The 23,363-nt window shown below is 40.7% G+C and overlaps 1 protein-coding gene across 2 annotated transcripts in view; it reads right to left on the bottom strand.

Moving 5' to 3' along the window:
* The window catches only part of FRMD4B (FERM domain containing 4B), a 323,042-nt gene that overhangs the window by 280,231 nt on the left and 19,448 nt on the right, over positions 1-23,363 (bottom strand). The gene's annotated exons all lie outside the window — the stretch shown is intronic.

Genomic DNA, 23,363 nt, shown 5'->3' with positions numbered 1-23,363 from the left:
GGACAACAGCCCAGGCAGAGAGAGCCGAAGCCCCAGGGCCAGCTCGGCTCTTGCCTTCACACGATGTGTTTATATGAGCCAACACATTCCTCTTCCCCCTTCAGTTAGTCTGAATAATCTGTTATTTATAACCAGAGTCCTGATCGCTGTATGGTGTGACAGCATTAACCCACATGGGTTCTCCAGTTCTGGAAATTAAACATTCTATGATGATGCTGACTCAGGACAAAAAGGGAGCTCTTCTCCCTATAGCCAACGGTACTGAGCCTAGCCCCTTAGTTCCTGGCAATATGGTGTCCTTAGTGCAGGTGAGTTTATTAGGGAACTCAATACCAGTGAACACTACTACTGGTGTGAGCCTGCCCTGGGCTTCTGAGATTATTCTGCATGAGTCTACACCTTACAACCATTTTTGGAATTTTAAAATCCTAAACCCATGTTAGATGCCTGGGTGGCTTCTTATTGCCTTATGTTCAGTTGCGCCTTTCTCTCCCATCCCTCTTCTTACCACCATGTGAACTCGACCTCCAGCTACTATGGATTTAGCTCAATCATCAGTTGCCTAAGTTGTGGCAAGACCCAGACCTTTATCTGGGAACACTGACCATTCCTAGATTTCTTATTTTTATCCACCTTCAGATATCCCTGATGCCAAGAGCTTGCTCCAATTACCAGTCATGCCTTATTCTTACCCATAATACAAAACTTGCTATTTTCTGTCTTGCTGAACTTCCTTGCAGAGTGGGGTCTAGTACCCACACATCATCAGCCCAGTGACCATATCTATTTCTAAACCTTGGCCCCACCCAATGTAAACCACCTTGCTGTGGTTAACCATCTGCCATGAGCATCAACAATTTCATTCAACAATATTTACTGCATCACTCTTACGGCCCTAAGTACTGGGGTACCCAGATGAATTAGATCCGTCCCATGATAAGACATAGAACCCTCTTTTCTTTATCATCTCAGTAACTTTTATGAGGACCAACTAGGCGCCTGTCCCTGGCTAGTGCTGGTGATTACAACCATGAGCAAGATAACACAGTCCCTGCCTTCAAGAAGCTTAAAAGTTGAGAGGGAGGCAGGAAACAAGGGAGAGAGAGAAAAAAAGAGATAGAGAGATTATAAAAAGATAAGCACATAAAAAAGGAAACCATCTACCGAGGCAATGAAAAGTGTCACAAAAGGGAATAACGAGACTACTGGGAAGGAGGAGAAAAGGAGGGAGGGATTACTTGGATACAGTGGTCATCATTCTAAGACCTTAAAAATGCTCCCCTGTTTTGTATGAATCTTCCATTCCAGTCCCAGTCCCTAGAAATTTTCAAGGGGCAGCCAAACCTGGTCTAAATTCAGCTTTTAGTATGTGTTGTTTGGCCATCATAATATTTAAAAAAAAAAAAAAATCAAGAAGGCATGGTTCTCCAGTTTGCCCCAGGCCATCTCGCTCCTTGCTTCTATTAAGTCTGGATTAATCACTTATGCAATCTGCCTGGTTGGCCCTCACCAGCCTTTCAAGTCTGTGACTCTTGACTCAATCCTTAAAATACTTGAGGCAACAGATTAGATCCCTTTCCCCTTAATCTGATTAATACATGAGTTTAGTTAGCAGATACTCCTCCTCTTCTAAATATTAAATTCAAACTAAGAATCACGTGTGTGAATGTGAGTTTGTGCTCTTGAGTGTGCATAAATGGAAGCACATTGTTGGCTGCCTGCAAGGTAGAAGACTCCAAGTCTGCCAATTCTTCAAGTAATAGCTCTTGTCTCGATAATGAGTTCCAACAGTCACTCAAGAATCCTAATGGAGTGGGCGCCTGGGTGGCTCAGTGGGTTAAGCCTCTGCCTTCCGCTCAGGTTATGATCTCAGGGTCCTGGGATCGAGTCCCGTGTCGGGCTCTCTGCTCAGCAGGGAGTCTGCTTCCTTCTCTCTCTCTCTCTGCCTGCCTCTCTGCCTACTTGTGATCTCTCTCTCTGTCAAATAAATAAATGAAATCTTAAAAAAAAAAAAAAAAGAATCCTAATGGAGCATCTGAGATTGGAGATACAGAGGTCATTAGTCGGAAACATCTCTTACCCTTGAAGCGTGCATACCTGAAACATAGAATTTACGTCCCATTTAGAAGACCAAGAGCACCAAGATGTATCTGGGAGCATTTACCAGCCATAAAGTGCTGAAAGTCTACTTGGAAAGCTTGGGAGTAACAAGCAGACACACAAGACATTGCACACATGCTAGATTAGATCACCAAGCATCAGAGTTTGTTAAAAAAAAATTAAAAATCATGACCTCTTTCTTAAGTGGAAGATCCAGGGTAATTACAGCTGAGCCTTACTTAGCTTTATGAAACCCTGAAATTATAAGTCAGATAAATTAGGAGAGCAGTTCTTTGACAAAATGATTTCTTCCAGGGTCACAGAAAGGCATGTGTGTGTGTGTGTGTGTGTGTGTGTGTGTGTATCCCCCTCCCCCAAAGCAAAGTCCCTGGGTCCTTTTAAATATGTACCTTTGTATGGGATTTATCTCGTGTTTCATTCCAGAAGGATTTACAAATAGCCTGTAATAATCCATAAAATATAGACAGATGATGTAACATAAAGGACTTCTTTCCTCCCAGAGAGAATTTGTCCAGGTTAGATTGTCAGTTTTTTTCCTTAGCTGATATTTCCTCCTCTCAAGGTTTCCACTTCCTGTTATATAAGAAGAGCAGAATAATTTTCCTACTTCAAGGGGTAGTTGTGGGATTAAACATACAATCCCCAGAAAGCTTGAAGTACACACATTATAATAATAGCTATATTTGTTATTAGATTAGAACTCTTAAAAAATTACACAGATGATAATGTCATAACATAAAATGACAGTGTCAGAGCCATGGCCAAATGAGGATCAGAAATGAAGTCAGTCCAGAAGTCTCTATACAAAATGTTAAGCAGTTTCTCTCATGATGGTGGAATTACAAGTGTCTTATTTTATTCTCCCCCTTGATCTTGAATTGCTTTAATATCACTGTTATTACCAGATAAAACAATAAGGCAGTGTCCATTTGGGATGAAGAAATTCAGAGGAAGTTCAGGTGTATTTGAAATGACAGGTCAAGGGTAAAACTGGATTCTTTTTTCAAACACCTGATTTCATGCACTCTCTGAGAACATAAGGTGAGCACCACAAGTGTATTTGTAAATTACAGATCTAAATTTACCTGTCCAGGGTTACTGAGCTGCAACAGGAAAGCCAAAGTTGTTGGTGATCACAGCGGGCAGGCACACACATGGTAATGCCACTTGGGGCCCTAGACTCCCCCACATTATACCATAAGCAAAGCACTTTTGAGACCACCCACATTTACACTAACAGTCAACATACCAGGGGAGTCAAGACTCTTCATGCAGTACTGTCATAGTGCCCAGATTTCATGCCTGCCCTTTGCTGACATTTCCTCTTTGCCTAACTTCAAAGCAGTGAGCATGGGAGAATCATCCACATTTTTATAGCTTCCCAATAAATCTGACCTGTTTTTTCCCCCTGTAGACCAATAAAGCATTTATTTACATGTGGAATCATTTATAAATAGAGTACTTTATTAAACTCATAAAGATATTTCAGAACAAACACCATCTTTCCAAGTACAGTGAATAAATTCTTAGGTTTAAGATTTGCTTGGGATTCTACCACTTGACCTAGTCAGCTGCCAAAAGGATGTTTATTTCATTAAATTTCATTATGCGCCAATGATGAATCCTGGAATGCTACATCAAAAATTAATGATGTACTATATGGTGACTAACATAATATAATTAAAAAAATTTCACCTAAAAGAGATTTTCAGGTTAATGTTCTCAGAATTATAAACTATCATTACAGATTATATTTATTTTGAACTTCTTCCCCTGGTTGACCAAACCAGGTTGAAGAAAATTTTGAGAATAAATTAAAATCTTTTTTAAAATTTTAAAGAATGCTCAATTAATTTTTAAAGACATTCCAGTTGTTTTTGTTTATGAAATGTGCTGGACATTTGGGGATAGGCCTTTGGGGATACCATGTAAAGCACACACAGTCCTTTCCTTCATGAAGTGCAGAGTACAGAGAATGAAAGTGCCTGTATAGTTACACAAACCACTATAATTAGGCACGGGGCTCATAGAGCATATATGGCGGCCAAGGCAATATCCCACTTGCATCTCCAACTGCACTGTGTTTGACAGTTCCAGCCGCTGTTGCTCCAGAGCCTTGGACCAATGGCTGACCATGGCAGGACTCACACTTGCCTCTAACAGATGTCTTGTGCTTAAGGGCACTCTATTGGCATCTCTGAAATGTTCCTGGAGCTGTGCACAGTTTGAGACTCTTCCCATTTCTTCCTCTTCCCTCATCTTTCACAGGGGCTAGACCTCATCCGAGGTCTGAAGGCTCTCCCCATCGATTTCTGCTTCTCCAGCTCTTGCCTTGAAACTGCACATGCATTTCCTCTAATTAATCCCTTGCACATCGAATCCCTTTCTGGCATCTGCTCCTCAGAGGATCTGAAGTAACAGAGCACAGAAGAGAGGAGTATGTGTAGTTTTAAGAATCAGGGGGGAGGTGCTAACTGAAATGTGAGTGTAAGTAGAATGCAATAAAGCCAAGAGGAAGAGAAGAGTGCTCCAGAGGCATATTGGCACGATCCAATTGCAAGGATCCTCCAGTCACAGGAGAGAGTGTGTCCAAATGGAGAGAAAAGAATAGAGCTTCAGGTGCTTGGCCTAAACTACAAAGCAGAGAGACAGAGAGAGAAGAGGCAAGGAGACGGCGCAGAAGTGGCTAAGAACTGGATAAAGAGACAAAAATAAAAAGATCTATTCCTCCTCGCTGCAGTGAGGTACAGTATAGTGCTGGAGTCAAGAAGAAATATTCTGTGAAGGTCAGGACCCCATTTAATTTTTCATAAGAATTTATTTACTCATTTAGTCTTAATGTCTTACTAAGAAAGGCCAACAAAGAGTAAAGCCAACTCCTGCATAATTTCTCAGGTTATCATAATACTGTTGGTAGAGTTAAAGTACTAGTATGGTACAGGCTAGGCTGTTATCACAGAATACTACAAAATATAATGGTCTAATTGAGATAACATGTATTTCCCTTTTACATAATGGACCAAACAGAAGCAGTAGTCTAAGGTAGGTAAGGAGTGCTGATCTGTTGGACCACACTGGCATCCATGAGGGTGGGTTGGCTCTGCCATCTTCCATGGCTTTTAACATGGCTCCTATAGATGTTGCCATTTTCCCAATTCTCACCAATGAGAATGGGGGGGAGGACTAAAGAGAGCATTTTATCAGTACAAATTTGGAGGCATGGACACAGCTGCCTGTGAAGTGGGCTGAGGAAAATAGTTTCCAGTTGGGAACACATATGCCAAGATAAAACTTGGAGGAAAGTTCTATTATTAAAAGGAAAAAAAGTAAACAAGCAATGGCCCAAAGAAGAAATCAAAAGGGAAATTAAGAAAATACCTTGAGACATATGAAAACAAAAATGTAATATGCCAAAACTCATGGGATGCATTAAAGGCAATGCTAAGAGGAGAGTTTATATTTGTAAAGACATATTTAAAAAAAGAAGAAAGATCTCAAATAAACCACCTAACTTTATTCCTCAAGGAACAGAAAAAGAACCAATTAAACCCAATAATAATGGAAAGAAGAGAAAAAAAGATTAGAGCAGAGATCAGAGATAATGGAAAACAAAAGAAAAAATTAATGAAACTCAGAGTTGGTTTTGTGAAAGATCAACAAAACTGAAAAACTTTTAGTTGCACTAAGAAAATAAGGAGTAAGACTCAACTAAAATCAGAAATGGAAGAGGAGACATTACCACCAATGCCACAGAAACAGAAGGAATTATGAGACTACATTTATGTGCCAACAATTATGAACACTGATGTGGCAACACACTGGAAGACCTAGAAGAAATAGATGAATTCCTGGAAATACACAAACTACGAAGACTGAATCATGAAGAAATAGAAAATCTGAACAGACCAATAATTAGTAAAGAGATTGAATCAGTAATCACAAATCTCCCAACAAAAAGCCCAGGAACAGATGGCTTCACTGTAAAGAATACTGCCAAACATTTAAATAACAATTAACACCAATCCTCTCCCAAACTCTTCCAAAAAAGTGGAGAAGAGGGAACACTTCCAAATTCATTCAGGGAGGGCACCATTAGCCTAACACAAAAGACAGGCAAATATGTTACAAGAAAAGAAAACCATGGGCCAATATCCTTAATGAATACTGATGCAACAAAATACTAGCAAACCAAATTCAATAGCACATTAAAGGGACTACCCCACCATGAACAAGTAGAATTTATTTCTGGAATGCAAGGATTGTTCAACACATGAAAATCAAATATACTACATCACATTAACATAGTGAAGGACAAAAACTACTTCATCATCTCAAGCAATGAAAACAAATCATTGGAAAGTTCAACACTCCAGGACAAAATACTCAACAAATTGGAATAGAAGGAAATTATATCAACATAACAAAACCATATACAGAAAGCCCATAGTTGACATCATACTCAATGATAAAAGACAAAACATTTCCTCTAGGATCAAGAACAAAACAAAAGGATACTCATTCTTGTCACTTCTAGTTAACATAGTACTGAAAGTACTAGTCAAAGCAATTACTCAAGAAAAAGAAATAAAAAGCATCTGAATTGGAAAGAATGAAGTAAAATTATCTTTGTTCACAAATGAAATTATCTTGTATATAGAAGACCCTAAAGATTATACACACACACACACAACCCAAACTATTAAAATAAATAAATTTAGTAAACTTGTAAGAAACAAAAAATCAACACAAAGAAATCAGTGGCATTTATTTCTATTTTTTAAAGACTGTATTTATTTATTTGAGAAAGAGAGAATAAGTGGGGAGGAGCAAAGGGAGAGAGAGAGAAGCAGACCCCCTGCTAAGTAGGGAGCCTGACAACGGCTCAATCCCAGGACTCTGGGATCATGACCTGAGTCAAAGGCAGACACAACTGACGGAGCTACCCAGGCACCCCCAGTTGCATTTCTATATACTAAGAGTGAATAATCCAAGAAAAGAAATTAAGAAAACAATTGTATTTATGATAACATAAAAAACACGTAGAATAAACTTAACCAGGAGGTGAAATATTTATACATTAAAAACTATAAAACAGGGGAGCCTGGGTGGCTCAGTTGGTTAAGCATTCAACTCTCAATTTCCACTCAAGTCATGATCTCAGGGTTGTGAGATCAAGCCTGGTGACCGTCTCTGTGCTGAGCATGGAACATGCTTAAGAGTCTCTCCTTGCCCTCTGCCACTGCCCCCCGCTCATGTTCTCCCATACTCTCTCTTTCTCCAAAAAAACGAAAAACAAAACTATTTGAATCTCCCTGATGGCTAGTGATGATGAACATTTTTTCATGTGTCTGATAGCCATTTGTATGTCTTCATTGGAGAAGTGTCTGTCCATATCTTCTGCCCATTTTTTGATATGATTGTCTGTTTTGTGTGTGTTGAGTTTGAGGAGTTCATTATAGATCCTGGATATCAACCTTTTGTCTGTACTTTCATTTGCAAATATCTTCTCCCATTCCATGGGTTGACTCTTTGTTTTCTTGATTGTTTCCTTTGCTGTGCAGAAGCTTTTGATTTTGATGAAGTCCCAAAAGTTCATCTTCGCTTTTGTTTCCTTTGCCTTTGGAGACATATCTTGAACGAAGTTGCTGTGGCTGATATCGAAGAGATTACTGCCTATGTTCTCCTCTAGGATTCTGATGGATTCCTGTCTCACACTGAGGTCTTTTATCCATTTTGAGTTTATCTTTGTGTACGGTGTAAGAGAATGGTCGAGTTTCATTCTTCTACATATAGCTGCCCAGTTTGCCCAGCACCATTTATTGAAGAGACTGTCTTTTTTCCACTGTATATTTTTTCCTGTTTTGTTGAAGATTAATTGACCATAGAGTTGAGGGTCCATATCTGGGCTCTCTACTCTGTTCCACTGGTCTATGTGTCTGTTTTTATGCCAGTACCATGCTGTCTTGGTGATCACAACTTTGTAGTAAAGCTTGAAATCAGGTAACGTGATGCCCCCCATTTTATTTTTGTTTTTCAACATTGCCTTAGTGATTCGGGGTCTCTTCTGATCCCATACAAATTTTAGGATTATTTGCTCCAGCTCTTTGAAGAATACCGGTGGAATTTTGATTGGAATAGCATTAAAAGTATAGATTGCTCTAGGCAGTATAGACATTTTAACAATGTTTATTCTTACGATCCAAGAGCATGGAATGGTCTTCCATCTTTTTGTGTCTTCTTCAATTTCTTTCATGAGTGTTCTGTAGTTCCTTGAGTACAGATCCTTTACCTCTTTGGTTAGGTTTATTCCCAGGTATCTTATGGTTCTTGGTGCTATAGTAAATGGAATCGATTCTCTAATTTCCCTCTTACACTGTAGGTGGGAATGCAAGTTGGTGCAGCCTCTTTGGAAAACAGTGTGGAGATTCCTCAAGAAATTAAAAATAGAACTTCCCCATGATCCTGCCATTGCACTACTGGGTATTTACCCCAAAGATATAGATGTAGTGAAAAGAAGGGCCATCTGTACCCTAATGTTTATAGCAGCAATGGCCACGGTTGCCAAACTGTGGAAAGAACCAAGATGCCCTTCAACGGATGAATGGATAAGGAAGATGTGGTCCGTATACACTATGGAGTATTATGCCTCCATCAGAAAGGATGTAGCAACATGGACGGGACTGGAAGAGATGATGCTGAGTGAAATAAGTCAAGCAGAGAGAGTCAATTATCATATGGTTTCACTTATTTGTGGAGCATAACAAAAAGCATGGAGGACAATGGGAGTTAGAGAGAAGGGAGTTGCGGTAAATTGGAAGGGGAGGTGAATCATGAGAGACTATGGACTCTGAAAAACAATCTGAGGGTTTTGAAGTGGCGGGGGGGTGGGAGGTCGGGGTAACAGGTGGTGGGTATTATAGAGGGCACAGATTGCATGGAGCACTGGGTGTCGTGAAAAAATAATGATACTGTTATGCTGAAAATAAATAAATTAAAAAAAAACTATTAAACACTCCTGGAAGAAATTAAAGAAAACAGAAATTAATGGAAAAATATTCTGTGTTCCTGGATCAGAAGACTTAGTATTGTTAAGATATCAATATTACACACTAATCTAATTTATGATTCAATACAATTCATATTAAAATCCCAACAGAATTTTTTAAATAAATTTTTTAAAAATCCTAAAAGTCCTATAAAATCTGAAGGGAGCCCAAATGGCCAAAAAATTTTTGAATAATAAGAACAAAGGTGGAGAATGATCTTTCCTGATTTCAAGATATATTATAAAGCTACAGTAATCAAAATACTGTGGTAGTGGACTAAAGACAGACACAGAAGAATAGAGAGCATAAACTTGCATAAACTGTAAAATAATCTTTAACAAGAGTGAGAACACTGCTCAATGAGGGAAGGACAGTCTTGTCAAAAAAATAGTGATGGGAATACTGGCTATCCACATGAAAAAGAATAAAGTTGGATCATTATCTTACATCATATACAAAAAAAAGAAAAAAGAAGGAAAAAACCTCTAAATGAATTAAAGACCTAAATCCAAGATCCCAAACTATAATACTCCTTTATAAAACATATGGAAAAAACTTCATAACATTGGACTTGACAATAATTTCTTTTTTTTTTTAACTGGGTAATAACAGTTTATTATGCAATATCAATTAATAGTCAATATTACAGGGGCACCTGGGTGGCTCAGTCAGTAAGCATCTGCTTTTGACTCAGGTTATGATCCCAGGGTCCTGGGATGGAGCCCTATATCGAGCTCCCTGCTCTGTGGGAAGCCTGCTTTTCCCTCTTCCATTCCCCCGCTTATGTTGTGTTCCCTCCCTTGCCATCTCTCTCTGTCAAATAAATAAATAAATCTTTTTAAAAAATAGTCAATATTACATGAGTGAATTTAAAAGTTTATACTTTTTATCTAATTACTAATCACTGAATTTCGTCAATGACAATCATTGCATATGTATGTATACATATATACATATACGTATATATGTATATACACACATACAGATAAATACATATGTATATGTTATCCTTTTTTTAAATTTTGTTATGTTAGTCACCAAACAAAAGAAAAAATAGGCAAACAGGACTACTTAAAACTTAAAAACTTGAAGGACACCATCAACAGAGTAAAAAGGAAACCTATGGAATGGGAAAATTGTTTATAAATCATTTCTCTTATGAGGGGTTAATATCTAGAACATGCAAAGAATTCCCACAACTCAATGATGGAAAAAAAAAATCAAATAACCCCATTTAAAAATAGGTAAACGACTTGAACAGACACTTCTCCAAAGATGATACCCAAATGGCCAGCGAACATGAAAAGATGCTTAACATCATTAATCATCAGAGTAATGGAAATCAAAACCAGAAAGAAGTGTCACTTAATATCCATTAGAATGGCTACTAAAAAACAAACAGAAAATAAAAGAGTTGGTGAGGATGTAGAGAAATCAGAACCACTTAATAATGGTTAAGATGGTAAATTTTTTATTTTTAAAATTTTTTTTAAAGACTTTATTTATTCATTTGACAGACAGAGATCACAATCAGGCAGAGAGGCAGGCAGAGAGAGAGGAAGGGAAGCAGGCTCCCCACTGAGCAGAGAGCCCCATGTGGGCCTCGAACCCAGGACCCTGAGATCATGACCCAAGCCGAAGGCAGAGGCCTTAACCCACTGAGCCACCCAGGCGCCCCTATATTTTTTTAAATCACAATTTTTTAAGCTCTAAAATGAGGGGAACAAATCATGGTATATCACAACGAGAATACTGATGTGAATCTTGCCCAGTTATTGACTGATCAATCTCTTTCAGAGTTCCCCTACTTTATTTGTAGTTATGTGGAGGGGGGAGTACGTAGCTGGGGGGAGGGGTGTGTACATTTAAAGTTTTAACGACTTAACTAAAAAAAAAAATGGCAAAAGGGAGAACAGATACAAGCGGACAGTTAGTGGGGCATAGTGACACTTTCTTCACTCATCCCGTATTTATTCATTGTATGCCCCCTCCAAGTCAGCCATGGTGCCAGGCACCAGGGACACAACAGGGAACATGACACAGTCTCGTGGAGCATACAGTCTATTGCAGAGACAGATCATTACAACTCAGTGTAGCAAGAGAGATTCAGCAAAGTACAAGGACACTGGACATCAAAAGTTTCACTCATCCCAGACATGGGAAAGGAGAATAGTCAAGGAATACTTTTTTGGAAGACGTGCGGTCTCAACTATGGCATGAGAGAAAAGCAGTACTTGCTAGGCAAAGGCAGCCCAGGCAAATGTCTGGAAGCAGGAAAGTGCATGAGGCCTTTTGCAGAACTTGAAACAGCTCAGTATGCCAAGAGTTTAGAGTGAGATAGGACGGACTGAGAAATATCACTCTACAGGGTCCAATAAAAGGGCTCTCACTATGTTAAAGAGTTTACCGATTCCTAGAACAGTGGGATGTGTCCACTGTAGGAAAGGACTGCCCTTAACTGTACACCAAGCAGCATGCTATGAACTTGAAATTCCTTATTACGTTTCATCCTCCTCACTACAATCCACTGAGGTAACTGTCATCTTCATTTTACAGGTGAGGAAACGGCAGACAATCATATTTATGTGGACTGCGCAAACACACACAACAGCTCAGAAGAACCACAGCTAAGGGGGATGAACCCAAGTTTTTATGATTCCAAAGCCCACAGTATTTAAAAATTCAATACATAATAGAAATAATAGGATAGGCCTTGGGCTTAGCAGCTCACGGATCAGGCAGCTAAATTTTGAATCCTGAATCCAAGTCTTATTAACTGTGTGACCTTGGGCAAGTGGCTCTTTGAGCTTTGGTTTATTTTTCAGAATGATAAGCCCAACTCAGGGAAATACAATCAATTTTTTTATTCCAATTTTCAAACTATTTGTAAGAATGAGGATAATAATAAATACAATAACAGTAAATACATAATAACACTCTAAAATTATTAGCTATTATAATTATTTTATATACTTCTTCCCAATCTAAGTATCATCTCAGAGAGAAGCTGCTAGAAAAGAAGAGGCGAGAGAGGATGAGTGTACATTATATAGGTTCTACAAAAACAGTGAACAGTGCTGCTAGTCTTAGTTCCATCACTAACTTGCTGACTAATTACTCAGGGTCTATGTTTAATCTCTGACAAATGGGATTACCAATGTCAAAGAAACCAGAGTTATAGTGAGGATCAAGAGGGATTAAGAATACCAAAATACTGTAAAAGTTTAAAGGTGGTACATTTGCCTCATTATTATTGAAATGTCACATAATTCTGTAATTGAGCACATTTTTTGTAAATTCCCACTATACTCTTGGCACTGGGCTAAAGCTATGAAGGCTCTTAAATTGTATGAAATATTATATACTTATTCATGCTTGTGGTTTTCTTGGAACTGGCACCATAACTTTGATCAGACCCTTCAAAAGATGTATGGCCCCCAATAGACTAAGAAGTATTCTGCCAGATACCATGGACAAAAGCAGTAAGCAATCCCCACTACGGTCAGAAACAAGACAAGAATGTTTGCTCTGATCCCTTCTATTCAATATTATAATGGAGGTTCTAACCAAGCAAGGAAACTAAGCAAGAACAAAAAAGCATCCAAACTGAAAAGGAAAATGTAAAACCACCTCTATTTGATGTATCAATGTATCATGATGACATGATCCTGTACATAGAAAATCCTTAGGAATTAAAAAAAAAATTAAAGTTAATAAATAAATTTAGGGAGATTGTAGGCTACAAGAAGAAAAGATTAACATATAAGAACCAGATATGTTTCTATAGGTTAACAATAAATAATACAAAAACTGAATTAAGAAAATAACTTCATTTATAATTGCATCAAAAAATAAAATGTTTAAGGAATGAATTTAGCAAACAAGGTACAAGATTTTTTTCTCTGAAAACTACAAAACACTGCTGAAAACAAAGAAAACCTATATAAATGGAAAGGCATCATATGCTCATGGATTGAGAGATAATACTGTTAAAATGGCAATACTCACTAAACTTATCTACAGATTAAGTACAATCCTTATCAGAACCCCTGCTTCCCTTTTTATAGAAACTAAAGCTGATATTAACATTAGTATTGAAAGGCAAGAGACACAGGATATTCAAAACAATCTTGAAAAAGAAGAAATTTGAAGGGCTCATGCTTCCCAATTTCAAAGCTTATGACCAAGCTATACTATTCAAACTATGTGGTATTGGCATGAGGATATACATATCAATGGAAATAAGCTCCTGTATTTATAGTCAATTGATCTTTGACAAGGGATCTCCAAAAGTGAAAGAATAGACTTTTCCACAAATGACTCCAAGAAAATTGGATATTAGCATGCCCAAAATATTAATTTGTACCATTATCTCATGCTAAATACAATTTTTTTTTAATTTTTTAAATTTCTTTTCAGCGTAACAGTATTCATTGTTTTTGCACCACACCCAGTGTTCCATGCAAACCGTGCCCTCTCCAATACCCACCACCTAGTTCCCCCAACCTCCCACCCCCTGCCCCTTCAAAACCCTCAGGTTGTTTTTCAGAGTCCATAGTCTCTCATGGTTCACCTCCCCTTCCAATTTCCCTCAACTCCCTTCTCTTCATCTCCCCATGTCCTCCATGTTATTTGTTATGCTCCGCAAATAACTGAAACCACATGATAATTGACTCTCTCTGCTTGACTTATTTCACTCAGCATAGTCTCTTCCAGTCCCATCCATGTTGCTACAAAAATTGGGCTAAATACAAAATTTACCTCAAAGTGGATCAAAGATCTTAAAGGTAAGAGCTAAAATTATGAAACTTGGTGATACACATTTATGACCTTGAATTGAGCTATGGTTGCTTAGATAGGACATTTAAGCCCAGAAACCAAAGAAAGAATGGATAAAATTAATTCCATCAAAATTTAAAACTTAAAAAAAAATTTAATTCCAGTATAATTAACGTACAGTGTAATGTTACTTTCAGGTGTACAATATAGTGATTCAGCAATTCTACACATTACTCAGTGTTCATGACAAGTGTACCCTTAATCCTCTTCACCTACCCTTAGCCCCACCCACCTTCTTTCTAGTAATGGGATTATTTTACTTTTTAGCTATTTTGTTAGTAGTGTGTATAAATATAACTGATTTTTCTATGCTGATCTTTTATTCACAACTTCACTGAAATTGTTAGTTAAGGGGTTTAAAAAAATTTTTTTATTATGTTAGTCACCATATAATACATCATTAGTTTTTGATGTCGTGTTCCATGATTCATTGTCTGCATATAACACCTAGTGCTCCATGCGACACGTGTCCTCCTTAATACCCACGACTGGGCCAGTTTTAAGTTATTTGGTGGAATCTTTAAAATTTTCTATATATAAGATCATATCATCTGCAAACAAAGACAATTCTCTTTTTCCTTTCTGATCTGGATGGTTTTTATTTCTTTTTCCTGCCTGATCTCTCTAACTAGGACTTCAAGCATTATGTTGAACCAGTCTAAGAGGGGACACCCTTGTCTTGTTCCTCATTTTAGAGGAAGAGCTTCCAACCTTTCACCACTGATATGATGTGGGCCGGTCACACATGGCCTCTATTATGTTGAGGTATGTTTCTCCTATATCCAATTTATTCAGTTTTTATCATGAAAGAATGCTGTATTTTGTCAAATGCTTTTGTTGCATCTATTGAGATGATTTTATGATTTTTCCCTTTTTTTTACTAATTTAGTATATCACATTTATTGATTTGTGTACATTGAGCCATCCTTGCATGCCTGTGATAAATCCCACTTGACCACATGCGTCCTCTCATTGTGCTGTTGAATTCCATCTGCTGATATTCTGTCAAGAATTTCTGATCTACATTCATCAGAGATATTGGCCTGTAGTTTTCTTGTATTGCCCTTATTTGGCTTTGGTAGCAAGGTAACGCTGGCCTTGTAAAATGAGTTTAGGAGTGTTCTCCCTTCCTTGATTTTTTGAAGAGTTTTGGAAGAGTTTAAGAAGGATTGGCATTAATTCCTCCTTAAATGTTTGGAAGAATTCACCAGCGACACCATCTGGTCCTGGGCTTCTGTTTCTTGGGAGATTTTTGATTACTAACTCAATCTTCTTATTCATTATTGGCCTGTTCAGATTTTCTATTCCTTCATGATTCTAGGAATTTATCCAATTTCTTTACGTCATAAAATTTGTTGGCATATCGTTGTATTAGTCTCTTAATGATCTTTGCACTTTTGTGGTATCCGTTGTAATGTCCTCTTTCATTTTTTATTTTATTTATTTCAGTTTTATCTAATTTTTCCTTAGTCTTCCCATTTGTATATGTCAGTCACCTCCTCCAGTCTTTACTGACGTTGGCAGATGAATACCTTCCATCAGTCCTGCGAGGGGGGTTGTGGTTTCTATGGATACACCTCTTCCACACTTCTTGCTCCCTCTTGTGGCAGGTTTCTTAAGCTTGTACGCCTTCTCTCATTCTGGCAGTGCTCCAGGATGCCTGTTGACATCCTCCTCCCTTTTGCTTTCCCAACGGCAGAGCTAAAGCTCAAATTTGTGGTCTCTTCCCAGCACACAGATTGAGGCCAGCTTTCTGCATCAGCTCATTAGCCATCTGTCAAAGCTCACTCTCATCGCTGTCAGGAGTGTACACAGAGAGCTGGCCACAGTAGGAGGGTGTGAGGATAAGGTATGCAGAGTGCTGGGGTGCTGTGGGCCAGTTTTGGGGGGATCTGTAAGTGAGGTGTCCCTGGTGCTTGTGGGTGAGTTTCTTATGGAATCCGTGACACAGTTAAGTAGGATCCACATCACTTCAATGCCCTCCAACAGTCCTATTTGCTGCTCTCCTATCTTCTTCCTATCCTCCAGTCATGCACCTCGTTACTCAGTACACTGGACGGTGAGAGAGGAATGGACTTCTTTGGCGAAATGCCACGCAGCTGGGGAAGCTGGTGGTCACTGACAGATGCTCACTTCCACAGAGGGAGAAATCACTGGCCAAGAATGTCTTGCTTGGGACTGAGCGATGCTATCTTGGGGCACAGTGATGCAGGTCAAGACAAACTGTCCCTCTTACCCTTTCCAGAGCGTCATATTTTTTGCCGCAATGGTGCGCGAGAAGTTTTCCACTGGAAACCTGGACTTCCCACAAAGGCTCTCTCATCTGTGGGTGACTGTCTGACACAGTGTCTTCCAGGGGCTGCTGGACACACCCAAGAGAAGCTAGAGCATGTTCATAGGTTACTGTAGAGTCCACCACAGCTGGGGCTGAGGTCTGACTGACCTAGTACATGAGTGGGCAAGACTCCTTCCCAGGTCACCTTGTATACAGTACTATTTCCTATGGCTCCCTCAAAGGCACTTTTGCCGGTGGGTAAATTCTAAATTATTATTGTTGAAAGAAGGAAACCAGCCAGGGATGTCTTCTGTAGCCTGGCTGGTTATAACACTGCCTCATGGATATTTTACACTTTGGGTTATCTTCCAATGCTATTTTATTTATTTTGTTGCTCAAATTGTTCCCACGTTGGCCATTAGGAGTTCTTTCAGTTGGTTCTTGTGTCCCTTTGACAAACTACCGTCATTGTGGCCAAGTATAATTTTCCAAATCTTTAATTAAACTGTGACTTTTGGGGTTAATGTCGTGAACAAAATCACTTGCATCTCCATGGTTAGCAGAATAATGGCCCCTTAAAGATGTCCATGGCCTAATCCCTGGGTCCTGTGGGTATGTTACCTTTCACAGAAAAAGGAGCTTTGCAGATGTGCTTAAGTTAAGGATACTGCAATGGAGAGAGTATCCAGGACTGCCCAGGTGGTCTCAATGTAATCACAGGGTCCTTAGAGCAGAAGGAGGAAGGCCAGACGATCAAAGTCAGGGAAAGATTGGAAGATGCTAAACTGCTGGTTTTGAAGATGGAGAAAGAAGCTGAGAGCCAAAAATGTAGGTAGACTCTAGAAGCTGGAAAACGCAAGGGCATGGATTCTTCCCTAGAACCTCTAAACAAATGTTACCTGGCTAATATCTTGATTTTAGCCCAGTAAAACCCACTTAGGACTCCTGAACCCTAGAATTATAAGATAATAAATTTGTGTTATGTTACGGCAGTAAATTTGTGGTCATTCGTTAGCAGCAATAGGAAATTGATATAATCTCTCCTAGAAGGAACACATTTGGATCCTATCAGTTTCCTGCAAGCTAGCATTTAACTTTACAGAATCTGGGCTCTCATCTATAGTTAATCATGAGTCAAATACCCTTCTCTTAGACAGCTAGACCCCTAGGTGGGCTTGACTTAACAGTGCTCTAGTATCATGTTAAAAAGACAAGTAGTCATCTTTCTGCTTTATTTTCAAGCTGTGGAAAACCTTTCCTAAAATCTCTTTGTTCTGCCCATATTTCTTTCTTCTTTTTCTTTTTCTTTCTTTCTTTCTTTTGTTTGTTTGTTTGTTTGTTTGTTTAGAGAGAGAGGGAGCATGAGCAGGGAGGGGCAGAGAGAGAATCTCAAGCAGGCCCCATACTCACCACAGAGACCGACACAGGACTTGATCGATCTCATGACTCTGAGAACATGACCTGAGCCAAAATTAAGAGTCGGATGCTTAACCAACTGAGTCACTCACACACCCCTGCCCGTATTTCTCCCTGAAACACTTACATACTTCCATTCCTCCCTTCCCTCAAAAATCTCCTCAGCAACCTCGTTTGTACATCAGACAGCATCACTCCTGAAGCTACAATTCCGAGGGGCATATTTCTTGTTTTCTCACGTAGCATCCAGTTCATACAACACACTCTTCATTCTGTTTTCCCTCTATCACAACTGGCCCAGCTACTATTAGGTTGATTTGTTCACAACCCTGTGGACAAAGAGTACAAAGTCACGCACATAAATTTTTAAAATGAACATCAAACAGGCAAAGGAAGAGTTGAACAGAGGAGATAAAATTTTTAAATGAAAGCAGCATTACGATCAGAGATTTGACCTGAATCCTTCCAAAGAGGAGAAAAACTGCCCGACTCTCCAATCTCATCATAGGATAATGTCATTTCAAAGGCCTCATTGCATAAGAGGGTCCATCCAAAACTATCAAAGGCCCTGAGTCATTACTGAGGGTGGTGTGTTCCTAGACATTCTCAACAACGCTGGGGTCTTCCAGAGCCATCCTGTGAAAAGACCCCAGTCCTCCGGACTCTGACTGTCTGCTTCCAAATCTGTCTGCAGGCCCCACACAGTGATGGGAGCCGCCTTCTGGACACAGGCCACGTTGGGGCCTCCTTTGATCCCAGTGTAGCCCCTCAGGTGCTGCTGCTACACATCCGGATTCCCCCCTCCTCAGCTGCCTATCTTTAAGAGACCCCAGACGACCTAGTGCAATGGTTTTTCTACTGAAGCATTCATCAACATCACCTCGAGGGCTCATGAAAAACAGATTTCTGGGCCCCACCTAGAGTTTCTTATTCTGTGAGCCAGGATAGGGCCCAAGAATGTGCATTTCTAACAAGGTCCCAGGAGCTGCAGCTGCTGTCATCCACCTGTCTTGGGAAAGAACCACCAGATCCTGAACATGGATGACTCCTCTCCTGAGGAAATTCAGAAGAATTAAAAAGTGGCCCCTTGTGAGAGGGGACTTCTAGCGCAATGGCCATGTTCCATATTTTTACTGGCGCATGGATACACTGGTGCGTTCATTCGTCAAACCCATTAAACTGTCCACTTAAAATGAGTGCATTTTATTGTGTATAAATGATGCTTTAATAAAATTGACTTCAAACTTTAAAAATTCATGGAATCACATGGTCCTGTGTATTTGCAGTGACGTATCTGGTCAATTGTCATTCATTATTTATTGAGTCATTTTTTGATGATATGCATTCTGGTAAATTCCAGGAATATAAGGACATATAAGATGATGGCCTCATCCGGAAATTTCTCCTAACTTAATGGTGGATGCTGAGAAGTTTACTGCCAATTACAATATTATATAGTAAATGGTAGAAAAGCAGAAAAATCAAAGCCTCATGGGACATTGTGCTAGAAAGGACAGTTTCTCTCGGCCACCACTCTTTTTCTTAAAAAACTACCTGGCCCACAGTCATGGCAGTGAAGGGGACATCAGATCACGTGCCATCTACCTTCCATCCCCTGGGCCACAGCTGGCTGGAGCAGGGTGACCTCTGACCTAACCTGCCTCAGTCCAGGTGTCTGTGATAAAGATTTGGAGGTTGAGCCCATTGTCTGTGGGAGCCTCAGCATTTAGGACTGAGGGAGCCGTGTGTAAGCAAAGGAGGGTAACTAAGGAGACCCGTGGGAGAACAAGAGACCAAGCACCTGCACATCTAGCCAGATGTCTGACATGGTTCTGGTTCCTCTGAGGCCTGGCTCTATGTACTCTTTCCTCAGAGCATTGGGAAAGTCTGAAATGGGATTCTTAAATATGAATGTGCAGAAGAATCATGAGGACAGCTTGTTCATGGGCTGGGCCGTCGGGCTCCTAGTAGAGCAGGTCAGCACGGTGCAGGAATGAGCACACCCCCCTGATCCTGGTGTCAGTGGTCTGTGGATTACGTTCTGGGGAACACTACCCTACATCCATCCACCTGTGTGTTTTCCACTTAAACCTCTTCGAGTGGGGGTCTGGTTCTTAGAACCTAAAAGCTCTAATAAAGACAGTACGCACTGCCAAATTTGGGAAATTAAGGAAAGTCTTGAGACAAAGTGGGATGTGGGTCATCAGTGATGAGGGGGAGTCAACCAAGCCAATGGTTAAGTGCGCATGGCTTAACCATTGGGAGGAGAATGGGGAAGAGGGTGTGGAAGGGACCTCAGGCAAGAGTCTAGCGTATTTGTAGATCTTAAGAGTCTTCCCATGTGGCTAAAGCAGAGTATATGTGTTTGTGTGAGAGGGAGAAAGAGAGAGTGAGAGAGAGAGAAGGCGGGGCACTGCCTAACAATTAGGAAACGCTCTTCTGAAAAACAGTTACCTCTTATTTCTTCCCACAGGTAACCATCTATCCCTCCTCCTGCCTCGGGAATCTTGCTGGCTTTTGGCAGCCATTTTATATTTTCTTTACTTAAACCCCTTTTCTCTCTGGCTAGCTTCTCTGACATTTCTAGAATCCAAACCCAGCCTTTTAAAAGAGTATTTAATGCAAAAGCCTACAAGGAAAGAGCTTTGGGCTTTCTGCCCTGGGGTACTGGGCACAGGAGGGAGGGCCAGGAGCCACTCCGCTCTGAGGCAAGGGCAAGCCCGGAAGTGTGAGGGCGCTGACGCTCCTGAAGCTGACCATGGACAAACACTCCCCTATCCCCACGGGTAGAAAATTCTAAGGTGCACTTTAAATGGCATCTCAAGGTACCCCCCCCAGGGATAGAGATCTGGTCACCCTGGGTGATGGTCTGCATCTTTCTTCCCTATTTCCACAATCCCTGCCCAGACTCCTTGAGACCTCCTCCCCAAATCAACCAAGGGCACCCTTGTCTTTAGCTCTGCCGTAGGGGAAGCTCATGCTAAGACAGGCAAACAGCAATCATGAAGAAAGAGAATTCAAGTCAGAAAAAAACTGTATTAGAAAGGCTTATATGGAGGCATCTGGGTGGCTTGGTGGGTTAAGCCTCTGCCTTCGGCTCAGGTCATGATCCCAGGATCCTGGAATCGAGTCCCATATCAGGCTCTCTGCTCGGGGGGGGGGGGGGGAGCCTGCTTCCCCCTCTCTCTGCCTGCCTCTCTGCCTACTTGTGATCTCTGTCAAATAAATAAAATCTTAAACAAGAAAGGAAGGAAGGAAGGAAGGAAGGAAGGAAGGAAGGAAGAGAAAGAAAGAAAGAGAGAGAGAGAGAGAGAGAGAGAGAGAGAGAGAAAGAAAGAAAGAAAGAAAGAAAGAAAGAAGGAAAGAAAGAAAGAAAAAAAAAGAAAGGCTTATATGGGGTACCTCAGTCATTAAGCGTCTGCCTTCAGCTCAGGTCGGGCTCCCTGCTCAGCGGGAAGCTTGCTTCTCCCTCTCCCACTCCCCCTGCTTGTGTTCCCTCTCTCACTGTGTCTCTCTCTGTCAAATAAATAAATAAAATCTTAAAAAAAAAAAGGCTTATTTCTCCTGTAATAGAGCTTGTTCGAGCCCCTCACCCTCTCCCTTTTTTCACTTTGTTGTAGATATTCCCAAGAGGAGACCCCTCGTTCTGTCTGGAATGAGCGCGTATTTCACCCTGGGGATCAGCACTTCCAGAACGCTTGGGTTCAAAGTCGGATTAAGTTTCTTGGACTGTAGCTTGATAGAGATGACTCAGATGAAGCGGCTGCTGGCTGTGTGGGAAGGCCTGCTCCTTTCTGCACCGTGACTGGATCCTCTCAGGGCAGAGAGTGGCTCCCAGGGGGGCTGCCCCACCCTCCCTCACCACGAATGCTCACCCACTCTCAGGGTCTGGCCAGGTCCTAAAGCTGAGGAAGGCACTTGGATGTCTGCCTCGGAGACCCTGAGTGGGCTTTGTGACCCAGTGAACTTCCTGGCAGATAAACGTCCTGTTACCCTCCTCTGTCAGTCCTTGTGTTGTGTTGGTTTTCTTGGCCCTCAAAGCCCTGCCCTTATGCCCTCCCTTTGTACCTCTCCTTATGGGTTTGCCTGAAGAATCTTCTTCCTAAGCCCCAACACCACTTGCCTGAAGCATGGTTACACCTTTCTAGCTAACATGCTGCTTTTACAGATGTTCTCACCTCATAAATACCTCACACAACTTTTTAAAAAAAAATTGTTGAGTCGATCATGTCACCTCTCTGCTTATAATAATCCATTGGCTTCCCACTGTACTTAGAACAAAATACAAACCCTCCACAGCAACCTACAAGGCCCTCCATGATTGCCTCACCACTCTCTCTCCTGCTCACCGTGTTCCAGTCACACTGGCCCATTCTCTATCCTTAAAACCCTCCAGGTATTTTCCTACTTACCCAGCCTGTGCTCTAGCCATACCCTATGACTGGAATGCTCTCCCCCTAGATGTTCACATGGCTGGCTCCTTCTCAGCCTTCTGGCTCGGCTGAAAGACAGACTCCAAAAAACAGACTTTCTTTGAGAGCTAATCCAAAGTAACACTCCCTCTCCAGATTACACTCTCTCAGTCACCTCTTTTATGATCCCCACGGTCACTCACACAGCTGCTGTAGACACTCAATAAATGTTTCCTGAATGAAAATATGAATGAATGAACCCTGTAGCAGGTTGCAAAGTCTTCAAATGTTTGGGGGCATTTGAGTTACTTCTGACTTGGATGTTTTGGGTGCAAGAGGCATTGGTAAATGTGGAACTGGGGTGGGTTTTTCCACTCAAGCAACACTTCCAGGCTGGAGCTAACTGATGTCTGCTGCTGTTGCACACTTGAGCTGGAAGCAGAACTAAATCCCTTCCCCATCCTCCTGTCTCCCCATCTTCAGCCACCACCTCCCCCTGACAGAGCCTAATCAGAAACCAGCTAAAAGGGAGAGTGACAGGTGTAACTTGTAGGCCTCTACCCTATATCACAGTTCAGAGGAGAGGAAAATAGGCCTAAAGATGAGCATCAAGAGATAAATAACCAGCAGAGTGTCGAGCTTACTGATTCCACAGAGGGGACCAAGAGAACTCAAACCTCAGATTACCCCACAGGTTATTTTATTATTTTTTTTTTAATTTTTTATTTTTTATAAACATATATTTTTATCCCCAGGGGTACAGGTCTGTGAATCACCAGGTTTACACACTTCACAGCACTCACCAAAGCACATACCCTCCCCAATGTCCATAATCCCACCCCCTTCTCCCAAACCCCCTCCCCACAGCAACCCTCAGTTTGTTTTGTGAGATTAAGAGTCACTTATGGTTTGTCTCCCTCCCAATCCCATCTTGTTTCATTGATTCTTCTTCTACCCACTTAAGCCCCCATGTTGCATCACCACTTCCTCATATCAGGGAGATCATATGATAGTTGTCTTTCTCTGCTTGATTTATTTCGCTAAGCATGATACGCTCTACTTCCATCCATGTTGAGACCTCGAATAGCCAAAGGGATATTGAAAAAGAAAGCCAAAGTTGGTGGCATCACAATTCCGGACTTCAAGCCCACAGGTTATTTTTCTAAGGCCTTTTCCAAGATCTTTCCTCTGCAAGAACAATCCTCAGGAGTCCATCCGCATTTTCAGAAACACAGCAAACAAGAAGTGTTATTG

Source organism: Mustela nivalis (assembly GCF_964662115.1).
Source record: "Mustela nivalis genome assembly, chromosome: 1".
Classification (NCBI taxonomy): domain Eukaryota; kingdom Metazoa; phylum Chordata; class Mammalia; order Carnivora; family Mustelidae; genus Mustela; species Mustela nivalis.
Note: the sequence above shows the minus strand (reverse complement) of the source record. Positions and strands in the feature narration are given on the sequence as shown.